Genomic DNA, 16,376 nt, shown 5'->3' on the forward strand with positions numbered 1-16,376 from the left:
TTTGCATAATTGACACCACTCAAACATCTTGGAATAAAACTATAATCCGCAACACGTGCCACTTAAATTTTACCTGCATCGGATTCAGTATTAAATTACCTTTCCAGGGATGTGCATCAATAAGTGCGCATTTGGAAGGAACTCCCAGCAGAACGCTTCAAAGATGCTGGAGGATATATTTACGATAAACATAAAAATAATGAGATTTTTGCATAATTGACACCACTCAAACATCTTGGAATAAAACTATAATTCGCAACATGTGCCACTTAAATTTTACATGCATCGGATTCAGTATTAAATTACCTTTCTAGGGATGTGCACCAATAGGTGCGCATTTAGAAGAAACTTCCAGCAGAACGCTTCAAAGATGGAGGATATATTTACGATAAACATTAAATAATACAATTTTTGCATAATTGACATTATTCTTCTAACATCTTAGAATAAAACTATAATCCGCAATACGTGCCACTTAAATTTTACATGCATCGGATTCAGTATTAAATTACCTTTCCAGGGATGTGCACCAATAGGTGCGCATTTGGAAGGAACTCCCAGCAGAACGCTTCAAAAATGCTGGAGGATATATTTACGATAAACAATAAAATAATACGATTTTTGCATAGTAGACACTACTCAAACATCTTGGAATAAAATTAAAATCCAAAACACGTGCCACTTAAATTTTACATGCATCGGATTCAGTATTAAATTACCTTTCCAGGGATGTGCATCAATAGGTGCGCATTTGGAAGGAACTCCTAGCAGAACGCTTCAAAGATGCTGGAGGATATATTTACGATAAACATTAAAATAAGACGTTTTTTGCATAATTGACACCACTCAAACATCTTGGAATAAAACTATAATTCGCAACATGTGCCACTTAAATTTTACATGCATCGGATTCAGTATTAAATTACCTTTCTAGGGATGTGCACCAATAGGTGCGCATTTAGAAGAAACTTCCAGCAGAACGCTTCAAAGATGGAGGATATATTTACGATAAACATTAAATAATACAATTTTTGCATAATTGACATTATTCTTCTAACATCTTGGAATAAAACTATAATTCGCAATACGTGCCACTTAAATTTTACATGCATCGGATTCAGTATTAAATTACCTTTCCAGGGATGTGCACCAATAGGTGCGCATTTGGAAGGAACTCCCAGCAGAACGCTTCAAAAATGCTGGAGGATATATTTACGATAAACAATAAAATAGGACGTTTCTTGCATAATTGACACTACTCAAACATCTTGGAATAAAACTAAAATCCAAAACACGTGCCACTTAAATTTTACATGCATCGGATTCAGTATTAAATTACCTTTCCAGGGATGTGCATCAATAGGTGCGCATTTAGAAGGAACTCCTAGCAGAACGCTTCAAAGATGCTGGAGGATATATTTACGATAAACATTAAAATAAGACGTTTTTTGCATAATTGACACCACTCAAACATCTTGGAATAAAACTATAATTCGCAATACGTGCCACTTAAATTTTACATGCATCGGATTCAGTATTAAATTACCTTTCCAGGGATGTGCACCAATAGGTGCGCATTTGGAAGGAACTCCCAGCAGAACGCTTCAAAATGGAGGATATATTTACGATAAACATTAAAATAATACGATTTTTGCATAATTGACACATCTCCAAACATCTTGGAATAAAACTATAATCCGCAATATGTGCCACTTAAATTTTACATGCATCGGATTCAATATTAAATTACCTTTCCAGAGATGTGCACCAATAGGTGCGCATTTGGAAGGAACTCCTAGCAGAACGCTTCAAAGATGGAGGATATATTTACGATAAACATTAAAATAATACGATTTTTGCATAATTGACATCTCTTCAAAGATCTTGGAATAAAACTATAATCCACAATACGTGCCACTTAAATTTTACACGCATCGGATTCAGTATTAAATTACCTTTCCAGGGATGTGCATCAATAGGTGCGCCTTTAGAAGGAACTCCCAGCAGAACGCTTCAAAGATGCTGGAGGATATATTTACGATAAACATTAAAATAAGACGTTTTTTGCATAATTGACACCACTCAAACATCTTGGAATAAAACTATAATCCGCAACATGTGCCACTTAAATTTTACATGCATCGGATTCAGTATTAAATTGCCTTTGTGCACCAATAGGTGCGCATTTGGAAGGAACTCCCAGCAGAACGCTTCAAAGATGGAGGATATATTTACGATAAACATTAAAATAATACGATTTTTGCATAATTGACACCACTCATACGTCTTGGAATAAAACTATAATCCGCAACACGTGCCACTTAAATTTTACCTGCATCGGATTCAGTATTAAATTACCTTTCCAGGGATGTGCATCAATAAGTGCGCATTTGGAAGGAACTCCCAGCAGAACGCTTCAAAGATGCTAGAGGATATATTTACGATAAACATTAAAATAAGACGTTTTTTGCATAATTGATACCACTCAAACATCTTGGAATAAAACTATAATTCGCAATACGTGCCACTTAAATTTTACATGCATCGGATTCAGTATTAAATTACCTTTCCAGAGATGTGCACCAATAGGTGTGCATTTGGAAGGAACTTCCAGCAGAACGCTTCAAAGATGCTGGAGGATATTGTTACGATAAACATTAAAATAATGAGATTTTTGCATAATAGACACCACTCAAACATCTTGGAATAAAACTATAATCCGCAACACGTGCCACTTAAATTTTACATGCATCGGATTCAGTATTAAATTGCCTTTCCAGGGATGTGCACCAATAGGTGCGCATTTGGAAGGAACTCCCAGCAGAACGCTTCAAAGATGGAGGATATATTTACGATAAACAATAAAATAATACGATTTTTGCATAGTAGACACTACTCAAACATCTTGGAATAAAATTATAATCCGTAACACGTGCCACTTAAATTTTACATGCATCGGATTCAGTATTAAATTACCTTTCCAGAGATGTGCATCAATAGGTGCGCATTTGGAAGGAACTCCCAGCAGAACGCTTCAAAGATGCTGGAGGATATATTTATGATAAACATTAAAATAAGACGTTTTTTGCATAATTGACACCACTCAAACATCTTGGAATAAAACTATACTCCGCAACATGTGCCACTTAAATTTTACATGCATCAGATTCAGTATTAAATTGTCTTTCCAGGGATGTGCACCAATAGGTGCGCATTTAAAAGGAACTCCCAGCAGAACGCTTCAAAGATGCTGGGGGATATATTTACGACAAACATTAAAATAATACGATTTTTGCATAATTGACACCACTCAAACATCTTGGAATAAAACTATAATCCGCAACACGTGCCACTTAAATTTTACCTGCATCGGATTTAGTATTAAATTACCTTTCCAGGGATGTGCATCAATAAGTGCGCATTTGGAAGGAACTCCCAGCAGAACGCTTCAAAGATGGAGGATATATTTACGATAAACATTAAAATAATACGATTTTTGCATAATTGACATCTCTTCAAAGATCTTGGAATAAAACTATAATCCACAATACGTGCCACTTAAATTTTACACGCATCGGATTCAGTATTAAATTACCTTTCCAGGGATGTGCATCAATAGGTGCGCCTTTAGAAGGAACTCCCAGCAGAACGCTTCAAAGATGCTGGAGGATATATTTACGATAAACATTAAAATAAGACGTTTTTTGCATAATTGACACCACTCAAACATCTTGGAATAAAACTATAATCCGCAACATGTGCCACTTAAATTTTACATGCATCGGATTCAGTATTAAATTGCCTTTGTGCACCAATAGGTGCGCATTTGGAAGGAACTCCCAGCAGAACGCTTCAAAGATGGAGGATATATTTACGATAAACATTAAAATAATACGATTTTTGCATAATTGACACCACTCATACGTCTTGGAATAAAACTATAATCCGCAACACGTGCCACTTAAATTTTACCTGCATCGGATTCAGTATTAAATTACCTTTCCAGGGATGTGCATCAATAAGTGCGCATTTGGAAGGAACTCCCAGCAGAACGCTTCAAAGATGCTAGAGGATATATTTACAATAAACATTAAAATAAGACGTTTTTTGCATAATTGACACCACTCAAACATCTTGGAATAAAACTATAATCCGCAACACGTGCCACTTAAATTTTACCTGCATCGGATTCAGTATTAAATTACCTTTCCAGGGATGTGCATCAATAAGTGCGCATTTGGAAGGAACTCCCAGCAGAACGCTTCAAAGATGCTGGAGGATATATTTACGATAAACATAAAAATAATGAGATTTTTGCATAATTGACACCACTCAAACATCTTGGAATAAAACTATAATTCGCAACATGTGCCACTTAAATTTTACATGCATCGGATTCAGTATTAAATTACCTTTCTAGGGATGTGCACCAATAGGTGCGCATTTAGAAGAAACTTCCAGCAGAACGCTTCAAAGATGGAGGATATATTTACGATAAACATTAAATAATACAATTTTTGCATAATTGACATTATTCTTCTAACATCTTAGAATAAAACTATAATCCGCAATACGTGCCACTTAAATTTTACATGCATCGGATTCAGTATTAAATTACCTTTCCAGGGATGTGCACCAATAGGTGCGCATTTGGAAGGAACTCCCAGCAGAACGCTTCAAAAATGCTGGAGGATATATTTACGATAAACAATAAAATAATACGATTTTTGCATAGTAGACACTACTCAAACATCTTGGAATAAAATTAAAATCCAAAACACGTGCCACTTAAATTTTACATGCATCGGATTCAGTATTAAATTACCTTTCCAGGGATGTGCATCAATAGGTGCGCATTTGGAAGGAACTCCTAGCAGAACGCTTCAAAGATGCTGGAGGATATATTTACAATAAACATTAAAATAAGACGTTTTTTGCATAATTGACACCACTCAAACATCTTGGAATAAAACTATAATTCGCAACATGTGCCACTTAAATTTTACATGCATCGGATTCAGTATTAAATTACCTTTCTAGGGATGTGCACCAATAGGTGCGCATTTAGAAGAAACTTCCAGCAGAACGCTTCAAAGATGGAGGATATATTTACGATAAACATTAAATAATACAATTTTTGCATAATTGACATTATTCTTCTAACATCTTGGAATAAAACTATAATTCGCAATACGTGCCACTTAAATTTTACATGCATCGGATTCAGTATTAAATTACCTTTCCAGGGATGTGCACCAATAGGTGCGCATTTGGAAGGAACTCCCAGCAGAACGCTTCAAAAATGCTGGAGGATATATTTACGATAAACAATAAAATAGGACGTTTCTTGCATAATTGACACTACTCAAACATCTTGGAATAAAACTAAAATCCAAAACACGTGCCACTTAAATTTTACATGCATCGGATTCAGTATTAAATTACCTTTCCAGGGATGTGCATCAATAGGTGCGCATTTAGAAGGAACTCCTAGCAGAACGCTTCAAAGATGCTGGAGGATATATTTACGATAAACATTAAAATAAGACGTTTTTTGCATAATTGACACCACTCAAACATCTTGGAATAAAACTATAATTCGCAATACGTGCCACTTAAATTTTACATGCATCGGATTCAGTATTAAATTACCTTTCCAGGGATGTGCACCAATAGGTGCGCATTTGGAAGGAACTCCCAGCAGAACGCTTCAAAATGGAGGATATATTTACGATAAACATTAAAATAATACGATTTTTGCATAATTGACACATCTCCAAACATCTTGGAATAAAACTATAATCCGCAATATGTGCCACTTAAATTTTACATGCATCGGATTCAATATTAAATTACCTTTCCAGAGATGTGCACCAATAGGTGCGCATTTGGAAGGAACTCCTAGCAGAACGCTTCAAAGATGGAGGATATATTTACGATAAACATTAAAATAATACGATTTTTGCATAATTGACATCTCTTCAAAGATCTTGGAATAAAACTATAATCCACAATACGTGCCACTTAAATTTTACACGCATCGGATTCAGTATTAAATTACCTTTCCAGGGATGTGCATCAATAGGTGCGCCTTTAGAAGGAACTCCCAGCAGAACGCTTCAAAGATGCTGGAGGATATATTTACGATAAACATTAAAATAAGACGTTTTTTGCATAATTGACACCACTCAAACATCTTGGAATAAAACTATAATCCGCAACATGTGCCACTTAAATTTTACATGCATCGGATTCAGTATTAAATTGCCTTTGTGCACCAATAGGTGCGCATTTGGAAGGAACTCCCAGCAGAACGCTTCAAAGATGGAGGATATATTTACGATAAACATTAAAATAATACGATTTTTGCATAATTGACACCACTCATACGTCTTGGAATAAAACTATAATCCGCAACACGTGCCACTTAAATTTTACCTGCATCGGATTCAGTATTAAATTACCTTTCCAGGGATGTGCATCAATAAGTGCGCATTTGGAAGGAACTCCCAGCAGAACGCTTCAAAGATGCTAGAGGATATATTTACGATAAACATTAAAATAAGACGTTTTTTGCATAATTGATACCACTCAAACATCTTGGAATAAAACTATAATTCGCAATACGTGCCACTTAAATTTTACATGCATCGGATTCAGTATTAAATTACCTTTCCAGAGATGTGCACCAATAGGTGTGCATTTGGAAGGAACTTCCAGCAGAACGCTTCAAAGATGCTGGAGGATATTGTTACGATAAACATTAAAATAATGAGATTTTTGCATAATAGACACCACTCAAACATCTTGGAATAAAACTATAATCCGCAACACGTGCCACTTAAATTTTACATGCATCGGATTCAGTATTAAATTGCCTTTCCAGGGATGTGCACCAATAGGTGCGCATTTGGAAGGAACTCCCAGCAGAACGCTTCAAAGATGGAGGATATATTTACGATAAACAATAAAATAATACGATTTTTGCATAGTAGACACTACTCAAACATCTTGGAATAAAATTATAATCCGTAACACGTGCCACTTAAATTTTACATGCATCGGATTCAGTATTAAATTACCTTTCCAGAGATGTGCATCAATAGGTGCGCATTTGGAAGGAACTCCCAGCAGAACGCTTCAAAGATGCTGGAGGATATATTTATGATAAACATTAAAATAAGACGTTTTTTGCATAATTGACACCACTCAAACATCTTGGAATAAAACTATACTCCGCAACATGTGCCACTTAAATTTTACATGCATCAGATTCAGTATTAAATTGTCTTTCCAGGGATGTGCACCAATAGGTGCGCATTTAAAAGGAACTCCCAGCAGAACGCTTCAAAGATGCTGGGGGATATATTTACGACAAACATTAAAATAATACGATTTTTGCATAATTGACACCACTCAAACATCTTGGAATAAAACTATAATCCGCAACACGTGCCACTTAAATTTTACCTGCATCGGATTTAGTATTAAATTACCTTTCCAGGGATGTGCATCAATAAGTGCGCATTTGGAAGGAACTCCCAGCAGAACGCTTCAAAGATGCTGGAGGATATATTTACGATAAACATTAAAATAAGACGTTTTTTGCATAATTGACACCACTCAAACATCTTGGAATAAAACTATAATTCGCAACATGTGCCACTTAAATTTTACATGCATCGGATTCAGTATTAAATTACCTTTCCAGGGATGTGCACCAATAGGTGCGCATTTAAAAGGAACTCCCAGCAGAACGCTTCAAAGATGGAGGATATATTTACGATAAACATTAAATAATACAATTTTTGCATAATTGACATTATTCTTCTAACATCTTAGAATAAAACTATAATCCGCAATACGTGCCACTTAAATTTTACATGCATCGGATTTAGTATTAAATTACCTTTCCAGGGATGTGCACCAATAGGTGCGCATTTAGAAGAAACTCCCAGCAGAACGCTTCAAATATGCTGGAGGATATATTTACAATAAACATTAAAATAATGAGATTTTTGCATAGTAGACACCACTCAAACATCTTGGAATAAAACTATAATCCGCAACACGTGCCACTTAAATTTTACACGCATCGGATTCAGTATTAAATTACCTTTCCAGGGATGTGCATCAATAGGTGCGCATTTGGAAGGAACTCCCAGCAGAACGCTTCAAAGATGCTGGAGGATATATTTACGATAAACATTAAAATAAGACGTTTTTTGCATAATTGATACCACTCAAACATCTTGGAATAAAACTATAATCCGCAACACGTGCCACTTAAATTTTACATGCATCGGATTCAGTATTAAATTACCTTTCCAGAGATGTGCACCAATAGGTGCGCATTTGGAAGGAACTCCTAGCAGAACGCTTCAAAGATGGAGGATATATTTACGATAAACATTAAAATAATACGATTTTTGCATAATTGACATCACTTCAAACATCTTGGAATAAAACTATAATCCGCAATACGTGCCACTTAAATTTTACACGCATCGGATTCAGTATTAAATTACCTTTCCAGGGATGTGCATCAATAGGTGCGCATTTGGAAGGAACTCCCAGCAGAACGCTTCAAAGATGCTGGAGGATATATTTACGATAAACATTAAAATAAGACGTTTTTTGCATAATTGGCACCACTCAAACATCTTGGAATAAAACTATAATTCGCAACATGTGCCACTTAAATTTTACATGCATCGGATTCAGTATTAAATTACCTTTCCAGGGATGTGCACCAATAGGTGCGCATTTGGAAGGAACTTCCAGCAGAACGCTTCAAAGATGCTGGAGGATAGTGTTACGATAAACATTAAAATAGTACGATTTTTGCATAATTGACACCACTCAAACATCTTGGAATAAAACTATAATCCGCAACATGTGCCACTTAAATTTTACATGCATCGGATTCAGTAATAAATTGCCTTTCCAGGGATGTGCACCAATAAGTGCGCATTCGGAAGAAACTCCCAGCAGAACGCTTCAAAGATGGAGGATATATTTACGATAAACATTAAATAATACAATTTTTGCATAATTGACATTATTCTTCTAACATCTTGGAATAAAACTATAATCCGCAATACGTGCCACTTAAATTTTACCTGCATCGGATTCAGTATTAAATTACCTTTCCAGAGATGTGCACCAATAGGTGCGCATTTGGAAGAAACTCCCAGCAGAACGCTTCAAAGATGGAGGATATATTTACGATAAACAATAAAATAATACGATTTTTGCATAATTGACACTACTCAAACATCTTGGAATAAAATTATAATCCGCAACTCGTGCCACTTAAATTTTACATGCATCGGATTCAGTATTAAATTACCTTTCCAGGGATGTGCACCAATAGGTGCGCATTTGGAAGGAACTCCCAGCAGAACGCTTCAAAGATGCTGGAGGATATATTTACGATAAACATTAAAATAAGACGTTTTTTGCATAATTGACACCACTCAAACATCTTGGAATAAAACTATAATCCGCAACATGAGCCACTTAAATTTTACATGCATCAGATTCAGTATTAAATTGCCTTTCCAGGGATGTGCACCAATAGGTGCGCATTTGGAAGGAACTCCTAGCAGAACGCTTCAAAGATGGAGGATATATTTACGATAAACATTAAAATAATACGATTTTTGCATAATTGACATCTCTTCAAAGATCTTGGAATAAAACTATAATCCACAATACGTGCCACTTAAATTTTACACGCATCGGATTCAGTATTAAATTACCTTTCCAGGGATGTGCATCAATAGGTGCGCCTTTAGAAGGAACTCCCAGCAGAACGCTTCAAAGATGCTGGAGGATATATTTACGATAAACATTAAAATAAGACGTTTTTTGCATAATTGACACCACTCAAACATCTTGGAATAAAACTATAATCCGCAACATGTGCCACTTAAATTTTACATGCATCGGATTCAGTATTAAATTGCCTTTGTGCACCAATAGGTGCGCATTTGGAAGGAACTCCCAGCAGAACGCTTCAAAGATGGAGGATATATTTACGATAAACATTAAAATAATACGATTTTTGCATAATTGACACCACTCATACGTCTTGGAATAAAACTATAATCCGCAACACGTGCCACTTAAATTTTACCTGCATCGGATTCAGTATTAAATTACCTTTCCAGGGATGTGCATCAATAAGTGCGCATTTGGAAGGAACTCCCAGCAGAACGCTTCAAAGATGCTAGAGGATATATTTACGATAAACATTAAAATAAGACGTTTTTTGCATAATTGACACCACTCAAACATCTTAAATAAAACTATAATCCGCAACACGTGCTACTTAAATTTTACCTGCATCGGATTCAGTATTAAATTACCTTTCCAGGGATGTGCATCAATAAGTGCGCATTTGGAAGGAACTCCCAGCAGAACGCTTCAAAGATGCTGGAGGATATATTTACGATAAACATTAAAATAATGAGATTTTTGCATAATTGACACCACTCAAACATCTTGGAATAAAACTATAATTCGCAACATGTGCCACTTAAATTTTACATGCATCGGATTCAGTATTAAATTACCTTTCTAGGGATGTGCACCAATAGGTGCGCATTTAGAAGAAACTTCCAGCAGAACGCTTCAAAGATGGAGGATATATTTACGATAAACATTAAATAATACAATTTTTGCATAATTGACATTATTCTTCTAACATCTTGGAATAAAACTATAATCCGCAATACGTGCCACTTAAATTTTACATGCATCGGATTCAGTATTAAATTACCTTTCCAGGGATGTGCACCAATAGGTGCGCATTTGGAAGGAACTCCCAGCAGAACGCTTCAAAAATGCTGGAGGATATATTTACGATAAACATTAAAATAATACGATTTTTGCATAGTAGACACTACTCAAACATCTTGGAATAAAACTAAAATCCAAAACACGTGCCACTTAAATTTTACATGCATCGGATTCAGTATTAAATTACCTTTCCAGGGATGTGCATCAATAGGTGCGCATTTAGAAGGAACTCCTAGCAGAACGCTTCAAAGATGCTGGAGGATATATTTACGATAAACATTAAAATAAGACGTTTTTTGCATAATTGACACCACTCAAACATCTTGGAATAAAACTATAATTCGCAATACGTGCCACTTAAATTTTACATGCATCGGATTCAGTATTAAATTACCTTTCCAGGGATGTGCACCAATAGGTGCGCATTTGGAAGGAACTCCCAGCAGAACGCTTCAAAATGGAGGATATATTTACGATAAACATTAAAATAATACGATTTTTGCATAATTGACACATCTCCAAACATCTTGGAATAAAACTATAATCCGCAATATGTGCCACTTAAATTTTACATGCATCGGATTCAATATTAAATTACCTTTCCAGAGATGTGCACCAATAGGTGCGCATTTGGAAGGAACTCCTAGCAGAACGCTTCAAAGATGGAGGATATATTTACGATAAACATTAAAATAATACGATTTTTGCATAATTGACATCTCTTCAAAGATCTTGGAATAAAACTATAATCCACAATACGTGCCACTTAAATTTTACACGCATCGGATTCAGTATTAAATTACCTTTCCAGGGATGTGCATCAATAGGTGCGCCTTTAGAAGAAACTCCCAGCAGAACGCTTCAAAGATGCTGGAGGATATATTTACGATAAACATTAAAATAAGACGTTTTTTGCATAATTGACACCACTCAAACATCTTGGAATAAAACTATAATCCGCAACATGTGCCACTTAAATTTTACATGCATCGGATTCAGTATTAAATTGCCTTTGTGCACCAATAGGTGCGCATTTGGAAGGAACTCCCAGCAGAACGCTTCAAAGATGGAGGATATATTTACGATAAACATTAAAATAATACGATTTTTGCATAATTGACACCACTCATACGTCTTGGAATAAAACTATAATCCGCAACACGTGCCACTTAAATTTTACCTGCATCGGATTCAGTATTAAATTACCTTTCCAGGGATGTGCATCAATAAGTGCGCATTTGGAAGGAACTCCCAGCAGAACGCTTCAAAGATGCTAGAGGATATATTTACGATAAACATTAAAATAAGAAGTTTTTTGCATAATTGACACCACTCAAACATCTTGGAATAAAACTATAATCCGCAACATGTGCCACTTAAATTTTACATGCATCGGATTCAGTATTAAATTGCCTTTCCAGGGATGTGCACCAATAGGTGCGCATTTGGAAGGAACTCCCAGCAGAACGCTTCAAATATGGAGGATATATTTACGATAAACATTAAAATAATACGATTTTTGCATAATTGACACCACTCAAACATCTTGGAATAAAACTATAATCCGCAACACGTGCCACTTAAATTTTACATGCATCGGATTCAGTATTAAATTACCTTTCCAGGGATGTGCATCAATAAGTGCGCATTTGGAAGGAACTCCCAGCAGAACGCTTCAAAGATGCTGGAGGATATATTTATGATAAACATTAAAATAAGACGTTTTTTGCATATTTGACACCACTCAAACATCTTGGAATAAAACTATAATTCGCAATACGTGCCACTTAAATTTTACATGCATCGGATTCAGTATTAAATTACCTTTCCAGGGATGTGCACCAATAGGTGCGCATTTGGAAGGAACTCCCAGCAGAACGCTTCAAAGATGGAGGATATATTTACGATAAACATTAAAATAATTCGATTTTTGCATAATTGACACATCTTCAAACATCTTGGAATAAAACTATAATCCGCAATATGTGCCACTTAAATTTTACATGCATCGGATTCAATATTAAATTACCTTTCCAGAGATGTGCACCAATAGGTGCGCATTTGGAAGGAACTCCTAGCAGAACGCTTCAAAGATGGAGGATATATTTACGATAAACATTAAAATAATACGATTTTTGCATAATTGACATCTCTTCAAAGATCTTGGAATAAAACTATAATCCACAATACGTGCCACTTAAATTTTACACGCATCGGATTCAGTATTAAATTACCTTTCCAGGGATGTGCATCAATAGGTGCGCATTTGGAAGGAACTCCCAGCAGAACGCTTCAAAGATGCTGGAGGATATATTTACGATAAACATTAAAATAAGACGTTTTTTGCATAATTGACACCACTCAAACATCTTGGAATAAAACTATAATCCGCAACATGTGCCACTTAAATTTTACATGCATCGGATTCAGTATTAAATTGCCTTTGTGCACCAATAGGTGCGCATTTGGAAGGAACTCCCAGCAGAACGCTTCAAAGATGGAGGATATATTTACGATAAACATTAAAATAATACGATTTTTGCATAATTGACACCACTCATACGTCTTGGAATAAAACTATAATCCGCAACACGTGCCACTTAAATTTTACCTGCATCGGATTCAGTATTAAATTACCTTTCCAGGGATGTGCATCAATAAGTGCGCATTTGGAAGGAACTCCCAGCAGAACGCTTCAAAGATGCTAGAGGATATATTTACGATAAACATTAAAATAAGACGTTTTTTGCATAATTGACACCACTCAAACATCTTGGAATAAAACTATAATCCGCAACACGTGCCACTTAAATTTTACCTGCATCGGATTCAGTATTAAATTACCTTTCCAGGGATGTGCATCAATAAGTGCGCATTTGGAAGGAACTCCCAGCAGAACGCTTCAAAGATGCTGGAGGATATATTTACGATAAACATAAAAATAATGAGATTTTTGCATAATTGACACCACTCAAACATCTTGGAATAAAACTATAATTCGCAACATGTGCCACTTAAATTTTACATGCATCGGATTCAGTATTAAATTACCTTTCTAGGGATGTGCACCAATAGGTGCGCATTTAGAAGAAACTTCCAGCAGAACGCTTCAAAGATGGAGGATATATTTACGATAAACATTAAATAATACAATTTTTGCATAATTGACATTATTCTTCTAACATCTTAGAATAAAACTATAATCCGCAATACGTGCCACTTAAATTTTACATGCATCGGATTCAGTATTAAATTACCTTTCCAGGGATGTGCACCAATAGGTGCGCATTTGGAAGGAACTCCCAGCAGAACGCTTCAAAAATGCTGGAGGATATATTTACGATAAACAATAAAATAATACGATTTTTGCATAGTAGACACTACTCAAACATCTTGGAATAAAATTAAAATCCAAAACACGTGCCACTTAAATTTTACATGCATCGGATTCAGTATTAAATTACCTTTCCAGGGATGTGCATCAATAGGTGCGCATTTGGAAGGAACTCCTAGCAGAACGCTTCAAAGATGCTGGAGGATATATTTACGATAAACATTAAAATAAGACGTTTTTTGCATAATTGACACCACTCAAACATCTTGGAATAAAACTATAATTCGCAACATGTGCCACTTAAATTTTACATGCATCGGATTCAGTATTAAATTACCTTTCTAGGGATGTGCACCAATAGGTGCGCATTTAGAAGAAACTTCCAGCAGAACGCTTCAAAGATGGAGGATATATTTACGATAAACATTAAATAATACAATTTTTGCATAATTGACATTATTCTTCTAACATCTTGGAATAAAACTATAATTCGCAATACGTGCCACTTAAATTTTACATGCATCGGATTCAGTATTAAATTACCTTTCCAGGGATGTGCACCAATAGGTGCGCATTTGGAAGGAACTCCCAGCAGAACGCTTCAAAAATGCTGGAGGATATATTTACGATAAACAATAAAATAGGACGTTTCTTGCATAATTGACACTACTCAAACATCTTGGAATAAAACTAAAATCCAAAACACGTGCCACTTAAATTTTACATGCATCGGATTCAGTATTAAATTACCTTTCCAGGGATGTGCATCAATAGGTGCGCATTTAGAAGGAACTCCTAGCAGAACGCTTCAAAGATGCTGGAGGATATATTTACGATAAACATTAAAATAAGACGTTTTTTGCATAATTGACACCACTCAAACATCTTGGAATAAAACTATAATTCGCAATACGTGCCACTTAAATTTTACATGCATCGGATTCAGTATTAAATTACCTTTCCAGGGATGTGCACCAATAGGTGCGCATTTGGAAGGAACTCCCAGCAGAACGCTTCAAAATGGAGGATATATTTACGATAAACATTAAAATAATACGATTTTTGCATAATTGACACATCTCCAAACATCTTGGAATAAAACTATAATCCGCAATATGTGCCACTTAAATTTTACATGCATCGGATTCAATATTAAATTACCTTTCCAGAGATGTGCACCAATAGGTGCGCATTTGGAAGGAACTCCTAGCAGAACGCTTCAAAGATGGAGGATATATTTACGATAAACATTAAAATAATACGATTTTTGCATAATTGACATCTCTTCAAAGATCTTGGAATAAAACTATAATCCACAATACGTGCCACTTAAATTTTACACGCATCGGATTCAGTATTAAATTACCTTTCCAGGGATGTGCATCAATAGGTGCGCCTTTAGAAGGAACTCCCAGCAGAACGCTTCAAAGATGCTGGAGGATATATTTACGATAAACATTAAAATAAGACGTTTTTTGCATAATTGACACCACTCAAACATCTTGGAATAAAACTATAATCCGCAACATGTGCCACTTAAATTTTACATGCATCGGATTCAGTATTAAATTGCCTTTGTGCACCAATAGGTGCGCATTTGGAAGGAACTCCCAGCAGAACGCTTCAAAGATGGAGGATATATTTACGATAAACATTAAAATAATACGATTTTTGCATAATTGACACCACTCATACGTCTTGGAATAAAACTATAATTCGCAACACGTGCCACTTAAATTTTACCTGCATCGGATTCAGTATTAAATTACCTTTCCAGGGATGTGCATCAATAAGTGCGCATTTGGAAGGAACTCCCAGCAGAACGCTTCAAAGATGCTAGAGGATATATTTACGATAAACATTAAAATAAGACGTTTTTTGCATAATTGATACCACTCAAACATCTTGGAATAAAACTATAATTCGCAATACGTGCCACTTAAATTTTACATGCATCGGATTCAGTATTAAATTACCTTTCCAGAGATGTGCACCAATAGGTGTGCATTTGGAAGGAACTTCCAGCAGAACGCTTCAAAGATGCTGGAGGATATTGTTACGATAAACATTAAAATAATGAGATTTTTGCATAATAGACACCACTCAAACATCTTGGAATAAAACTATAATCCGCAACACGTGCCACTTAAATTTTACATGCATCGGATTCAGTATTAAATTGCCTTTCCAGGGATGTGCACCAATAGGTGCGCATTTGGAAGGAACTCCCAGCAGA

This window comes from Aplidium turbinatum, chromosome 4 (genome assembly GCF_918807975.1).
Source record: "Aplidium turbinatum chromosome 4, kaAplTurb1.1, whole genome shotgun sequence".
Lineage (NCBI taxonomy): Eukaryota > Metazoa > Chordata > Ascidiacea > Aplousobranchia > Polyclinidae > Aplidium > Aplidium turbinatum.